This window comes from Anomaloglossus baeobatrachus, unplaced genomic scaffold (genome assembly GCF_048569485.1).
Source record: "Anomaloglossus baeobatrachus isolate aAnoBae1 unplaced genomic scaffold, aAnoBae1.hap1 Scaffold_322, whole genome shotgun sequence".
Lineage (NCBI taxonomy): Eukaryota > Metazoa > Chordata > Amphibia > Anura > Aromobatidae > Anomaloglossus > Anomaloglossus baeobatrachus.
Window position 1 is genome coordinate 96,873 of NW_027442614.1, and position 14,579 is coordinate 111,451.

The 14,579-nt window shown below is 46.2% G+C and overlaps 9 non-coding genes across 9 annotated transcripts; all 9 read right to left on the reverse strand.

Moving 5' to 3' along the window:
• Positions 1 to 800: 800 nt before the first annotated feature.
• On the reverse strand, positions 801 to 991 carry LOC142269590 (U2 spliceosomal RNA). Its single transcript, XR_012735026.1, has one exon. It is a non-coding gene; the product is annotated as a U2 spliceosomal RNA (small nuclear RNA).
• A 1,387-nt stretch (positions 992 to 2,378) lies between these two features.
• Positions 2,379 to 2,569, reverse strand: LOC142269592 (U2 spliceosomal RNA). Its single transcript, XR_012735028.1, has one exon. It is a non-coding gene; the product is annotated as a U2 spliceosomal RNA (small nuclear RNA).
• Positions 2,570 to 3,956: 1,387 nt separating this feature from the next.
• LOC142269593 (U2 spliceosomal RNA) lies at positions 3,957 to 4,147 on the reverse strand. The gene has a single exon (XR_012735029.1). It is a non-coding gene; the product is annotated as a U2 spliceosomal RNA (small nuclear RNA).
• Positions 4,148 to 5,534: 1,387 nt separating this feature from the next.
• Positions 5,535 to 5,725, reverse strand: LOC142269595 (U2 spliceosomal RNA). The gene has a single exon (XR_012735030.1). It is a non-coding gene; the product is annotated as a U2 spliceosomal RNA (small nuclear RNA).
• Positions 5,726 to 7,115: 1,390 nt separating this feature from the next.
• On the reverse strand, positions 7,116 to 7,306 carry LOC142269596 (U2 spliceosomal RNA). The gene has a single exon (XR_012735031.1). It is a non-coding gene; the product is annotated as a U2 spliceosomal RNA (small nuclear RNA).
• A 1,387-nt stretch (positions 7,307 to 8,693) lies between these two features.
• LOC142269597 (U2 spliceosomal RNA) lies at positions 8,694 to 8,884 on the reverse strand. The gene has a single exon (XR_012735032.1). It is a non-coding gene; the product is annotated as a U2 spliceosomal RNA (small nuclear RNA).
• A 1,387-nt stretch (positions 8,885 to 10,271) lies between these two features.
• On the reverse strand, positions 10,272 to 10,462 carry LOC142269598 (U2 spliceosomal RNA). The gene has a single exon (XR_012735033.1). It is a non-coding gene; the product is annotated as a U2 spliceosomal RNA (small nuclear RNA).
• A 1,387-nt stretch (positions 10,463 to 11,849) lies between these two features.
• On the reverse strand, positions 11,850 to 12,040 carry LOC142269599 (U2 spliceosomal RNA). Its single transcript, XR_012735034.1, has one exon. It is a non-coding gene; the product is annotated as a U2 spliceosomal RNA (small nuclear RNA).
• A 1,387-nt stretch (positions 12,041 to 13,427) lies between these two features.
• On the reverse strand, positions 13,428 to 13,618 carry LOC142269600 (U2 spliceosomal RNA). The gene has a single exon (XR_012735035.1). It is a non-coding gene; the product is annotated as a U2 spliceosomal RNA (small nuclear RNA).
• Positions 13,619 to 14,579: the final 961 nt, after the last annotated feature.

A 14,579-nucleotide genomic window follows, 5' to 3' on the forward strand; every position in this document is an offset into this window, starting at 1 on the left:
CCGTCTCTTCATGTTGTGCACAGTTCAAACGGAAAATACATCAACAGGCAGACTACAGAAAAGCTTACTATCAAAGGTTAGAGGGGGGCTTTCTCAGAGGGCTTTTTACAGTTTTTCTATTCCCAATTAGCCGTTTAAGTGTACTTATTGAAAGTAGTAATTCTTTCATAGGCCGCCCTTTCTTAGTATTTGACGTTCCTTATATTGCGGTATGAGGCTTCGCAGTAGGTTGCAAACATTCATCACCCATGACTGTCCCCAATTGAGCTCAGAAGCTCAATGTCTATCATGACCTCTCTTTTAGAATGTCCAAGAGCAAGCAAACTATTCCTCCAGGAGAGGGCGCCAACAGACTACTAAAGAGATCATCATTACTCAAAGAAAACCCCAAAAACCAATGCATGATAGGAATAAACAGGTAACTTTCTTTGGAGTGGAAGCGGAGAGATCGCACCAGATGCCAATTCTAGATCTTATCACACCTGTGGTCACTGCAGCAGCAGGTGAATCCACTTTGTCCAAAAGGGATCTATTCCATTCAATTGCAAATGATCTAGATAAGACAGAGAACTGCAGCACGGGGACATAGCCGAGTTGGTCAGGTTGAGTGGTGATGAGTTTGCTATTTGGATGAATAAAGAAAGTCAAAAGTGTGAAAGATAAAAAACAAAAGGAGGAAGTGTGAAAAGTGAATGGGCCAAATTGAGGTGCATATGAAGACGTATGCTTTCTTCCAATTCATTAAATCGGGCTAATATGAATCAGGTGAATTGAGTTCTGCTTTTGGAAACTGGGTTAAGAAGGGGTGCACCGTTCCTGGAGGTACTGCAATACCAGGTCAATGCGTGGAGTGGACAGAGCAAGCTCTTTTTCCATCTCCCTGTTCTAAAAATCCATTTAATATATGGTCCCCAGATAGGGGACGTATCAGATATTAAACTGATAAGAACAGATACTACACTTGATCTTAGCCAAAAGGCCGAGAAGCGATAACCAGAATTGGTTTGGGCCTCGAGTGGCACCCTGGCCTATGCCGGACACATCTTAGGGAGAGAGAGCGAGAGGGAGACAAACCCACGCCTACACAAGACATTTTGTCACCCAAGCCAACCCTTGAAAAGGCTGCTTTGCAGAGCAAAAACAAGAAGAATGGTGCGTTTTGCAGCCGCCGCCCACTGCAATGAATCTGAATAACTCCTCCTTTAGGGCGCAAGCAACTCCCCTCCCCCTTGCAGTCTTTCCAATTCACGATACAAAAAGACGGACAGGACAGGTTGCCTGACTTTCCGTCACTGCCACCCTTTGCCATCCTTACCCGTAGAAAGCCCTTTCATCATCCCCAAACCCTAATCTTTTCCCTTTCCTTCCCAGCCCCCAAACCCTGCCCTCTGTACCTTTCTCACCACCCGCTTCCCTTCTCCTGTCATCCCCCTACCACCCGGGAAAAAAAGAGATTGCCCCCTCCTTCCACTAGCCCACCCTCCCACCCAAAGAACAACTTCTTCTGCGCAGCTTGTTTTCTAGGCAGCAGCGCTATTGTGATGTCATCGGGGGGCATTGTGACAAGCCGCCAGTGTTCCGTCTCTTCATGTTGTGCACAGTTCAAACGGAAAATACATCAACAGGCAGACTACAGAAAAGCTTACTATCAAAGGTTAGAGGGGGGCTTTCTCAGAGGGCTTTTTACAGTTTTTCTATTCCCAATTAGCCGTTTAAGTGTACTTATTGAAAGTAGTAATTCTTTCATAGGCCGCCCTTTCTTAGTATTTGACGTTCCTTATATTGCGGTATGAGGCTTCGCAGTAGGTTGCAAACATTCATCACCCATGACTGTCCCCAATTGAGCTCAGAAGCTCAATGTCTATCATGACCTCTCTTTTAGAATGTCCAAGAGCAAGCAAACTATTCCTCCAGGAGAGGGCGCCAACAGACTACTAAAGAGATCATCATTACTCAAAGAAAACCCCAAAAACCAATGCATGATAGGAATAAACAGGTAACTTTCTTTGGAGTGGAAGCGGAGAGATCGCACCAGATGCCAATTCTAGATCTTATCACACCTGTGGTCACTGCAGCAGCAGGTGAATCCACTTTGTCCAAAAGGGATCTATTCCATTCAATTGCAAATGATCTAGATAAGACAGAGAACTGCAGCACGGGGACATAGCCGAGTTGGTCAGGTTGAGTGGTGATGAGTTTGCTATTTGGATGAATAAAGAAAGTCAAAAGTGTGAAAGATAAAAAACAAAAGGAGGAAGTGTGAAAAGTGAATGGGCCAAATTGAGGTGCATATGAAGACGTATGCTTTCTTCCAATTCATTAAATCGGGCTAATATGAATCAGGTGAATTGAGTTCTGCTTTTGGAAACTGGGTTAAGAAGGGGTGCACCGTTCCTGGAGGTACTGCAATACCAGGTCAATGCGTGGAGTGGACAGAGCAAGCTCTTTTTCCATCTCCCTGTTCTAAAAATCCATTTAATATATGGTCCCCAGATAGGGGACGTATCAGATATTAAACTGATAAGAACAGATACTACACTTGATCTTAGCCAAAAGGCCGAGAAGCGATAACCAGAATTGGTTTGGGCCTCGAGTGGCACCCTGGCCTATGCCGGACACATCTTAGGGAGAGAGAGCGAGAGGGAGACAAACCCACGCCTACACAAGACATTTTGTCACCCAAGCCAACCCTTGAAAAGGCTGCTTTGCAGAGCAAAAACAAGAAGAATGGTGCGTTTTGCAGCCGCCGCCCACTGCAATGAATCTGAATAACTCCTCCTTTAGGGCGCAAGCAACTCCCCTCCCCCTTGCAGTCTTTCCAATTCACGATACAAAAAGACGGACAGGACAGGTTGCCTGACTTTCCGTCACTGCCACCCTTTGCCATCCTTACCCGTAGAAAGCCCTTTCATCATCCCCAAACCCTAATCTTTTCCCTTTCCTTCCCAGCCCCCAAACCCTGCCCTCTGTACCTTTCTCACCACCCGCTTCCCTTCTCCTGTCATCCCCCTACCACCCGGGAAAAAAAGAGATTGCCCCCTCCTTCCACTAGCCCACCCTCCCACCCAAAGAACAACTTCTTCTGCGCAGCTTGTTTTCTAGGCAGCAGCGCTATTGTGATGTCATCGGGGGGCATTGTGACAAGCCGCCAGTGTTCCGTCTCTTCATGTTGTGCACAGTTCAAACGGAAAATACATCAACAGGCAGACTACAGAAAAGCTTACTATCAAAGGTTAGAGGGGGGCTTTCTCAGAGGGCTTTTTACAGTTTTTCTATTCCCAATTAGCCGTTTAAGTGTACTTATTGAAAGTAGTAATTCTTTCATAGGCCGCCCTTTCTTAGTATTTGACGTTCCTTATATTGCGGTATGAGGCTTCGCAGTAGGTTGCAAACATTCATCACCCATGACTGTCCCCAATTGAGCTCAGAAGCTCAATGTCTATCATGACCTCTCTTTTAGAATGTCCAAGAGCAAGCAAACTATTCCTCCAGGAGAGGGCGCCAACAGACTACTAAAGAGATCATCATTACTCAAAGAAAACCCCAAAAACCAATGCATGATAGGAATAAACAGGTAACTTTCTTTGGAGTGGAAGCGGAGAGATCGCACCAGATGCCAATTCTAGATCTTATCACACCTGTGGTCACTGCAGCAGCAGGTGAATCCACTTTGTCCAAAAGGGATCTATTCCATTCAATTGCAAATGATCTAGATAAGACAGAGAACTGCAGCACGGGGACATAGCCGAGTTGGTCAGGTTGAGTGGTGATGAGTTTGCTATTTGGATGAATAAAGAAAGTCAAAAGTGTGAAAGATAAAAAACAAAAGGAGGAAGTGTGAAAAGTGAATGGGCCAAATTGAGGTGCATATGAAGACGTATGCTTTCTTCCAATTCATTAAATCGGGCTAATATGAATCAGGTGAATTGAGTTCTGCTTTTGGAAACTGGGTTAAGAAGGGGTGCACCGTTCCTGGAGGTACTGCAATACCAGGTCAATGCGTGGAGTGGACAGAGCAAGCTCTTTTTCCATCTCCCTGTTCTAAAAATCCATTTAATATATGGTCCCCAGATAGGGGACGTATCAGATATTAAACTGATAAGAACAGATACTACACTTGATCTTAGCCAAAAGGCCGAGAAGCGATAACCAGAATTGGTTTGGGCCTCGAGTGGCACCCTGGCCTATGCCGGACACATCTTAGGGAGAGAGAGCGAGAGGGAGACAAACCCACGCCTACACAAGACATTTTGTCACCCAAGCCAACCCTTGAAAAGGCTGCTTTGCAGAGCAAAAACAAGAAGAATGGTGCGTTTTGCAGCCGCCGCCCACTGCAATGAATCTGAATAACTCCTCCTTTAGGGCGCAAGCAACTCCCCTCCCCCTTGCAGTCTTTCCAATTCACGATACAAAAAGACGGACAGGACAGGTTGCCTGACTTTCCGTCACTGCCACCCTTTGCCATCCTTACCCGTAGAAAGCCCTTTCATCATCCCCAAACCCTAATCTTTTCCCTTTCCTTCCCAGCCCCCAAACCCTGCCCTCTGTACCTTTCTCACCACCCGCTTCCCTTCTCCTGTCATCCCCCTACCACCCGGGAAAAAAAGAGATTGCCCCCTCCTTCCACTAGCCCACCCTCCCACCCAAAGAACAACTTCTTCTGCGCAGCTTGTTTTCTAGGCAGCAGCGCTATTGTGATGTCATCGGGGGGCATTGTGACAAGCCGCCAGTGTTCCGTCTCTTCATGTTGTGCACAGTTCAAACGGAAAATACATCAACAGGCAGACTACAGAAAAGCTTACTATCAAAGGTTAGAGGGGGGCTTTCTCAGAGGGCTTTTTACAGTTTTTCTATTCCCAATTAGCCGTTTAAGTGTACTTATTGAAAGTAGTAATTCTTTCATAGGCCGCCCTTTCTTAGTATTTGACGTTCCTTATATTGCGGTATGAGGCTTCGCAGTAGGTTGCAAACATTCATCACCCATGACTGTCCCCAATTGAGCTCAGAAGCTCAATGTCTATCATGACCTCTCTTTTAGAATGTCCAAGAGCAAGCAAACTATTCCTCCAGGAGAGGGCGCCAACAGACTACTAAAGAGATCATCATTACTCAAAGAAAACCCCAAAAACCAATGCATGATAGGAATAAACAGGTAACTTTCTTTGGAGTGGAAGCGGAGAGATCGCACCAGATGCCAATTCTAGATCTTATCACACCTGTGGTCACTGCAGCAGCAGGTGAATCCACTTTGTCCAAAAGGGATCTATTCCATTCAATTGCAAATGATCTAGATAAGACAGAGAACTGCAGCACGGGGACATAGCCGAGTTGGTCAGGTTGAGTGGTGATGAGTTTGCTATTTGGATGAATAAAGAAAGTCAAAAGTGTGAAAGATAAAAAACAAAAGGAGGAAGTGTGAAAAGTGAATGGGCCAAATTGAGGTGCATATGAAGACGTATGCTTTCTTCCAATTCATTAAATCGGGCTAATATGAATCAGGTGAATTGAGTTCTGCTTTTGGAAACTGGGTTAAGAAGGGGTGCACCGTTCCTGGAGGTACTGCAATACCAGGTCAATGCGTGGAGTGGACAGAGCAAGCTCTTTTTCCATCTCCCTGTTCTAAAAATCCATTTAATATATGGTCCCCAGATAGGGGACGTATCAGATATTAAACTGATAAGAACAGATACTACACTTGATCTTAGCCAAAAGGCCGAGAAGCGATAACCAGAATTGGTTTGGGCCTCGAGTGGCACCCTGGCCTATGCCGGACACATCTTAGGGAGAGAGAGCGAGAGGGAGACAAACCCACGCCTACACAAGACATTTTGTCACCCAAGCCGCCAACCCTTGAAAAGGCTGCTTTGCAGAGCAAAAACAAGAAGAATGGTGCGTTTTGCAGCCGCCGCCCACTGCAATGAATCTGAATAACTCCTCCTTTAGGGCGCAAGCAACTCCCCTCCCCCTTGCAGTCTTTCCAATTCACGATACAAAAAGACGGACAGGACAGGTTGCCTGACTTTCCGTCACTGCCACCCTTTGCCATCCTTACCCGTAGAAAGCCCTTTCATCATCCCCAAACCCTAATCTTTTCCCTTTCCTTCCCAGCCCCCAAACCCTGCCCTCTGTACCTTTCTCACCACCCGCTTCCCTTCTCCTGTCATCCCCCTACCACCCGGGAAAAAAAGAGATTGCCCCCTCCTTCCACTAGCCCACCCTCCCACCCAAAGAACAACTTCTTCTGCGCAGCTTGTTTTCTAGGCAGCAGCGCTATTGTGATGTCATCGGGGGGCATTGTGACAAGCCGCCAGTGTTCCGTCTCTTCATGTTGTGCACAGTTCAAACGGAAAATACATCAACAGGCAGACTACAGAAAAGCTTACTATCAAAGGTTAGAGGGGGGCTTTCTCAGAGGGCTTTTTACAGTTTTTCTATTCCCAATTAGCCGTTTAAGTGTACTTATTGAAAGTAGTAATTCTTTCATAGGCCGCCCTTTCTTAGTATTTGACGTTCCTTATATTGCGGTATGAGGCTTCGCAGTAGGTTGCAAACATTCATCACCCATGACTGTCCCCAATTGAGCTCAGAAGCTCAATGTCTATCATGACCTCTCTTTTAGAATGTCCAAGAGCAAGCAAACTATTCCTCCAGGAGAGGGCGCCAACAGACTACTAAAGAGATCATCATTACTCAAAGAAAACCCCAAAAACCAATGCATGATAGGAATAAACAGGTAACTTTCTTTGGAGTGGAAGCGGAGAGATCGCACCAGATGCCAATTCTAGATCTTATCACACCTGTGGTCACTGCAGCAGCAGGTGAATCCACTTTGTCCAAAAGGGATCTATTCCATTCAATTGCAAATGATCTAGATAAGACAGAGAACTGCAGCACGGGGACATAGCCGAGTTGGTCAGGTTGAGTGGTGATGAGTTTGCTATTTGGATGAATAAAGAAAGTCAAAAGTGTGAAAGATAAAAAACAAAAGGAGGAAGTGTGAAAAGTGAATGGGCCAAATTGAGGTGCATATGAAGACGTATGCTTTCTTCCAATTCATTAAATCGGGCTAATATGAATCAGGTGAATTGAGTTCTGCTTTTGGAAACTGGGTTAAGAAGGGGTGCACCGTTCCTGGAGGTACTGCAATACCAGGTCAATGCGTGGAGTGGACAGAGCAAGCTCTTTTTCCATCTCCCTGTTCTAAAAATCCATTTAATATATGGTCCCCAGATAGGGGACGTATCAGATATTAAACTGATAAGAACAGATACTACACTTGATCTTAGCCAAAAGGCCGAGAAGCGATAACCAGAATTGGTTTGGGCCTCGAGTGGCACCCTGGCCTATGCCGGACACATCTTAGGGAGAGAGAGCGAGAGGGAGACAAACCCACGCCTACACAAGACATTTTGTCACCCAAGCCAACCCTTGAAAAGGCTGCTTTGCAGAGCAAAAACAAGAAGAATGGTGCGTTTTGCAGCCGCCGCCCACTGCAATGAATCTGAATAACTCCTCCTTTAGGGCGCAAGCAACTCCCCTCCCCCTTGCAGTCTTTCCAATTCACGATACAAAAAGACGGACAGGACAGGTTGCCTGACTTTCCGTCACTGCCACCCTTTGCCATCCTTACCCGTAGAAAGCCCTTTCATCATCCCCAAACCCTAATCTTTTCCCTTTCCTTCCCAGCCCCCAAACCCTGCCCTCTGTACCTTTCTCACCACCCGCTTCCCTTCTCCTGTCATCCCCCTACCACCCGGGAAAAAAAGAGATTGCCCCCTCCTTCCACTAGCCCACCCTCCCACCCAAAGAACAACTTCTTCTGCGCAGCTTGTTTTCTAGGCAGCAGCGCTATTGTGATGTCATCGGGGGGCATTGTGACAAGCCGCCAGTGTTCCGTCTCTTCATGTTGTGCACAGTTCAAACGGAAAATACATCAACAGGCAGACTACAGAAAAGCTTACTATCAAAGGTTAGAGGGGGGCTTTCTCAGAGGGCTTTTTACAGTTTTTCTATTCCCAATTAGCCGTTTAAGTGTACTTATTGAAAGTAGTAATTCTTTCATAGGCCGCCCTTTCTTAGTATTTGACGTTCCTTATATTGCGGTATGAGGCTTCGCAGTAGGTTGCAAACATTCATCACCCATGACTGTCCCCAATTGAGCTCAGAAGCTCAATGTCTATCATGACCTCTCTTTTAGAATGTCCAAGAGCAAGCAAACTATTCCTCCAGGAGAGGGCGCCAACAGACTACTAAAGAGATCATCATTACTCAAAGAAAACCCCAAAAACCAATGCATGATAGGAATAAACAGGTAACTTTCTTTGGAGTGGAAGCGGAGAGATCGCACCAGATGCCAATTCTAGATCTTATCACACCTGTGGTCACTGCAGCAGCAGGTGAATCCACTTTGTCCAAAAGGGATCTATTCCATTCAATTGCAAATGATCTAGATAAGACAGAGAACTGCAGCACGGGGACATAGCCGAGTTGGTCAGGTTGAGTGGTGATGAGTTTGCTATTTGGATGAATAAAGAAAGTCAAAAGTGTGAAAGATAAAAAACAAAAGGAGGAAGTGTGAAAAGTGAATGGGCCAAATTGAGGTGCATATGAAGACGTATGCTTTCTTCCAATTCATTAAATCGGGCTAATATGAATCAGGTGAATTGAGTTCTGCTTTTGGAAACTGGGTTAAGAAGGGGTGCACCGTTCCTGGAGGTACTGCAATACCAGGTCAATGCGTGGAGTGGACAGAGCAAGCTCTTTTTCCATCTCCCTGTTCTAAAAATCCATTTAATATATGGTCCCCAGATAGGGGACGTATCAGATATTAAACTGATAAGAACAGATACTACACTTGATCTTAGCCAAAAGGCCGAGAAGCGATAACCAGAATTGGTTTGGGCCTCGAGTGGCACCCTGGCCTATGCCGGACACATCTTAGGGAGAGAGAGCGAGAGGGAGACAAACCCACGCCTACACAAGACATTTTGTCACCCAAGCCAACCCTTGAAAAGGCTGCTTTGCAGAGCAAAAACAAGAAGAATGGTGCGTTTTGCAGCCGCCGCCCACTGCAATGAATCTGAATAACTCCTCCTTTAGGGCGCAAGCAACTCCCCTCCCCCTTGCAGTCTTTCCAATTCACGATACAAAAAGACGGACAGGACAGGTTGCCTGACTTTCCGTCACTGCCACCCTTTGCCATCCTTACCCGTAGAAAGCCCTTTCATCATCCCCAAACCCTAATCTTTTCCCTTTCCTTCCCAGCCCCCAAACCCTGCCCTCTGTACCTTTCTCACCACCCGCTTCCCTTCTCCTGTCATCCCCCTACCACCCGGGAAAAAAAGAGATTGCCCCCTCCTTCCACTAGCCCACCCTCCCACCCAAAGAACAACTTCTTCTGCGCAGCTTGTTTTCTAGGCAGCAGCGCTATTGTGATGTCATCGGGGGGCATTGTGACAAGCCGCCAGTGTTCCGTCTCTTCATGTTGTGCACAGTTCAAACGGAAAATACATCAACAGGCAGACTACAGAAAAGCTTACTATCAAAGGTTAGAGGGGGGCTTTCTCAGAGGGCTTTTTACAGTTTTTCTATTCCCAATTAGCCGTTTAAGTGTACTTATTGAAAGTAGTAATTCTTTCATAGGCCGCCCTTTCTTAGTATTTGACGTTCCTTATATTGCGGTATGAGGCTTCGCAGTAGGTTGCAAACATTCATCACCCATGACTGTCCCCAATTGAGCTCAGAAGCTCAATGTCTATCATGACCTCTCTTTTAGAATGTCCAAGAGCAAGCAAACTATTCCTCCAGGAGAGGGCGCCAACAGACTACTAAAGAGATCATCATTACTCAAAGAAAACCCCAAAAACCAATGCATGATAGGAATAAACAGGTAACTTTCTTTGGAGTGGAAGCGGAGAGATCGCACCAGATGCCAATTCTAGATCTTATCACACCTGTGGTCACTGCAGCAGCAGGTGAATCCACTTTGTCCAAAAGGGATCTATTCCATTCAATTGCAAATGATCTAGATAAGACAGAGAACTGCAGCACGGGGACATAGCCGAGTTGGTCAGGTTGAGTGGTGATGAGTTTGCTATTTGGATGAATAAAGAAAGTCAAAAGTGTGAAAGATAAAAAACAAAAGGAGGAAGTGTGAAAAGTGAATGGGCCAAATTGAGGTGCATATGAAGACGTATGCTTTCTTCCAATTCATTAAATCGGGCTAATATGAATCAGGTGAATTGAGTTCTGCTTTTGGAAACTGGGTTAAGAAGGGGTGCACCGTTCCTGGAGGTACTGCAATACCAGGTCAATGCGTGGAGTGGACAGAGCAAGCTCTTTTTCCATCTCCCTGTTCTAAAAATCCATTTAATATATGGTCCCCAGATAGGGGACGTATCAGATATTAAACTGATAAGAACAGATACTACACTTGATCTTAGCCAAAAGGCCGAGAAGCGATAACCAGAATTGGTTTGGGCCTCGAGTGGCACCCTGGCCTATGCCGGACACATCTTAGGGAGAGAGAGCGAGAGGGAGACAAACCCACGCCTACACAAGACATTTTGTCACCCAAGCCAACCCTTGAAAAGGCTGCTTTGCAGAGCAAAAACAAGAAGAATGGTGCGTTTTGCAGCCGCCGCCCACTGCAATGAATCTGAATAACTCCTCCTTTAGGGCGCAAGCAACTCCCCTCCCCCTTGCAGTCTTTCCAATTCACGATACAAAAAGACGGACAGGACAGGTTGCCTGACTTTCCGTCACTGCCACCCTTTGCCATCCTTACCCGTAGAAAGCCCTTTCATCATCCCCAAACCCTAATCTTTTCCCTTTCCTTCCCAGCCCCCAAACCCTGCCCTCTGTACCTTTCTCACCACCCGCTTCCCTTCTCCTGTCATCCCCCTACCACCCGGGAAAAAAAGAGATTGCCCCCTCCTTCCACTAGCCCACCCTCCCACCCAAAGAACAACTTCTTCTGCGCAGCTTGTTTTCTAGGCAGCAGCGCTATTGTGATGTCATCGGGGGGCATTGTGACAAGCCGCCAGTGTTCCGTCTCTTCATGTTGTGCACAGTTCAAACGGAAAATACATCAACAGGCAGACTACAGAAAAGCTTACTATCAAAGGTTAGAGGGGGGCTTTCTCAGAGGGCTTTTTACAGTTTTTCTATTCCCAATTAGCCGTTTAAGTGTACTTATTGAAAGTAGTAATTCTTTCATAGGCCGCCCTTTCTTAGTATTTGACGTTCCTTATATTGCGGTATGAGGCTTCGCAGTAGGTTGCAAACATTCATCACCCATGACTGTCCCCAATTGAGCTCAGAAGCTCAATGTCTATCATGACCTCTCTTTTAGAATGTCCAAGAGCAAGCAAACTATTCCTCCAGGAGAGGGCGCCAACAGACTACTAAAGAGATCATCATTACTCAAAGAAAACACCAAAAACCAATGCATGATAGGAATAAACAGGTAACTTTCTTTGGAGTGGAAGCGGAGAGATCGCACCAGATGCCAATTCTAGATCTTATCACACCTGTGGTCACTGCAGCAGCAGGTGAATCCACTTTGTCCAAAAGGGATCTATTCCATTCAATTGCAAATGATCTAGATAAGACAGAGAACTGCAGCACGGGGACATAGCCGAGTTGGTCAGGTTGAGTGGTGATGAGTTTGCTATTTGGATGAATAAAGAAAGTCAAAAGTGTGAAAGATAAAAAACAAAAGGAGGAAGTGTGAAAAGTGAATGGGCCAAATTGAGGTGCATATGAAGACGTATGCTTTCTTCCAATTCATTAAATCGGGCTAATATGAATCAGGTGAATTGAGTTCTGCTTTTGGAAACTGGGTTAAGAAGGGGTGCACCGTTCCTGGAGGTACTGCAATACCAGGTCAATGCGTGGAGTGGACAGAGCAAGCTCTTTTTCCATCTCCCTGTTCTAAAAATCCATTTAATATATGGTCCCCAGATAGGGGACGTATCAGATATTAAACTGATAAGAACAGATACTACACTTGATCTTAGCCAAAAGGCCGAGAAGCGATAACCAGAATTGGTTTGGGCCTCGAGTGGCACCCTGGCCTATGCCGGACACATCTTAGGGAGAGAGAGCGAGAGGGAGACAAACCCACGCCTACACAAGACATTTTGTCACCCAAGCCAACCCTTGAAAAGGCTGCTTTGCAGAGCAAAAACAAGAAGAATGGTGCGTTTTGCAGCCGCCGCCCACTGCAATGAATCTGAATAACTCCTCCTTTAGGGCGCAAGCAACTCCCCTCCCCCTTGCAGTCTTTCCAATTCACGATACAAAAAGACGGACAGGACAGGTTGCCTGACTTTCCGTCACTGCCACCCTTTGCCATCCTTACCCGTAGAAAGCCCTTTCATCATCCCCAAACCCTAATCTTTTCCCTTTCCTTCCCAGCCCCCAAACCCTGCCCTCTGTACCTTTCTCACCACCCGCTTCCCTTCTCCTGTCATCCCCCTACCACCCGGGAAAAAAAGAGATTGCCCCCTCCTTCCACTAGCCCACCCTCCCACCCAAAGAACAACTTCTTCTGCGCAGCTTGTTTTCTAGGCAGCAGCGCTATTGTGATGTCATCGGGGGGCATTGTGACAAGCCGCCAGTGTTCCGTCTCTTCATGTTGTGCACAGTTCAAACGGAAAATACATCAACAGGCAGACTACAGAAAAGCTTACTATCAAAGGTTAGAGGGGGGCTTTCTCAGAGGGCTTTTTACAGTTTTTCTATTCCCAATTAGCCGTTTAAGTGTACTTATTGAAAGTAGTAATTCTTTCATAGGCCGCCCTTTCTTAGTATTTGACGTTCCTTATATTGCGGTATGAGGCTTCGCAGTAGGTTGCAAACATTCATCACCCATGACTGTCCCCAATTGAGCTCAGAAGCTCAATGTCTATCATGACCTCTCTTTTAGAATGTCCAAGAGCAAGCAAACTATTCCTCCAGGAGAGGGCGCCAACAGACTACTAAAGAGATCATCATTACTCAAAGAAAACCCCAAAAACCAATGCATGATAGGAATAAACAGGTAACTTTCTTTGGAGTGGAAGCGGAGAGATCGCACCAGATGCCAATTCTAGATCTTATCACACCTGTGGTCACTGCAGCAGCAGGTGAATCCACTTTGTCCAAAAGGGATCTATTCCATTCAATTGCAAATGATCTAGATAAGACAGAGAACTGCAGCACGGGGACATAGCCGAGTTGGTCAGGTTGAGTGGTGATGAGTTTGCTATTTGGATGAATAAAGAAAGTCAAAAGTGTGAAAGATAAAAAACAAAAGGAGGAAGTGTGAAAAGTGAATGGGCCAAATTGAGGTGCATATGAAGACGTATGCTTTCTTCCAATTCATTAAATCGGGCTAATATGAATCAGGTGAATTGAGTTCTGCTTTTGGAAACTGGGTTAAGAAGGGGTGCACCGTTCCTGGAGGTACTGCAATACCAGGTCAATGCGTGGAGTGGACAGAGCAAGCTCTTTTTCCATCTCCCTGTTCTAAAAATCCATTTAATATATGGTCCCCAGATAGGGGACGTATCAGATATTAAACTGATAAGAACAGATACTACACTTGATCTTAGCCAAAAGGCCGAGAAGCGATAACCAGAATTGGTTTGGGCCTCGAGTGGCACCCTGGCCTATGCCGGACACATCTTAGGGAGAGAGAGCGAGAGGGAGACAAACCCACGCCTACACAAGACATTTTGTCACCCAAGCCAACCCTTGAAAAGGCTGCTTTGCAGAGCAAAAACAAGAAGAATGGTGCGTTTTGCAGCCGCCGCCCACTGCAATGAATCTGAATAACTCCTCCTTTAGGGCGCAAGCAACTCCCCTCCCCCTTGCAGTCTTTCCAATTCACGATACAAAAAGACGGACAGGACAGGTTGCCTGACTTTCCGTCACTGCCACCCTTTGCCATCCTTACCCGTAGAAAGCCCTTTCATCATCCCCAAACCCTAATCTTTTCCCTTTCCTTCCCAGCCCCCAAACCCTGCCCTCTGTACCTTTCTCACCACCCGCTTCCCTTCTCCTGTCATCCCCCTACCACCCGGGAAAAAAAGAGATTGCCCCCTCCTTCCACTAGCCCACCCTCCCACCCAAAGAACAACTTCTTCTGCGCAGCTTGTTTTCTAGGCAGCAGCGCTATTGTGATGTCATCGGGGGGCATTGTGACAAGCCGCCAGTGTTCCGTCTCTTCATGTTGTGCACAGTTCAAACGGAAAATACATCAACAGGCAGACTACAGAAAAGCTTACTATCAAAGGTTAGAGGGGGGCTTTCTCAGAGGGCTTTTTACAGTTTTTCTATTCCCAATTAGCCGTTTAAGTGTACTTATTGAAAGTAGTAATTCTTTCATAGGCCGCCCTTTCTTAGTATTTGACGTTCCTTATATTGCGGTATGAGGCTTCGCAGTAGGTTGCAAACATTCATCACCCATGACTGTCCCCAATTGAGCTCAGAAGCTCAATGTCTATCATGACCTCTCTTTTAGAATGTCCAAGAGCAAGCAAACTATTCCTCCAGGAGAGGGCGCCAACAGACTACTAAAGAGATCATCATTA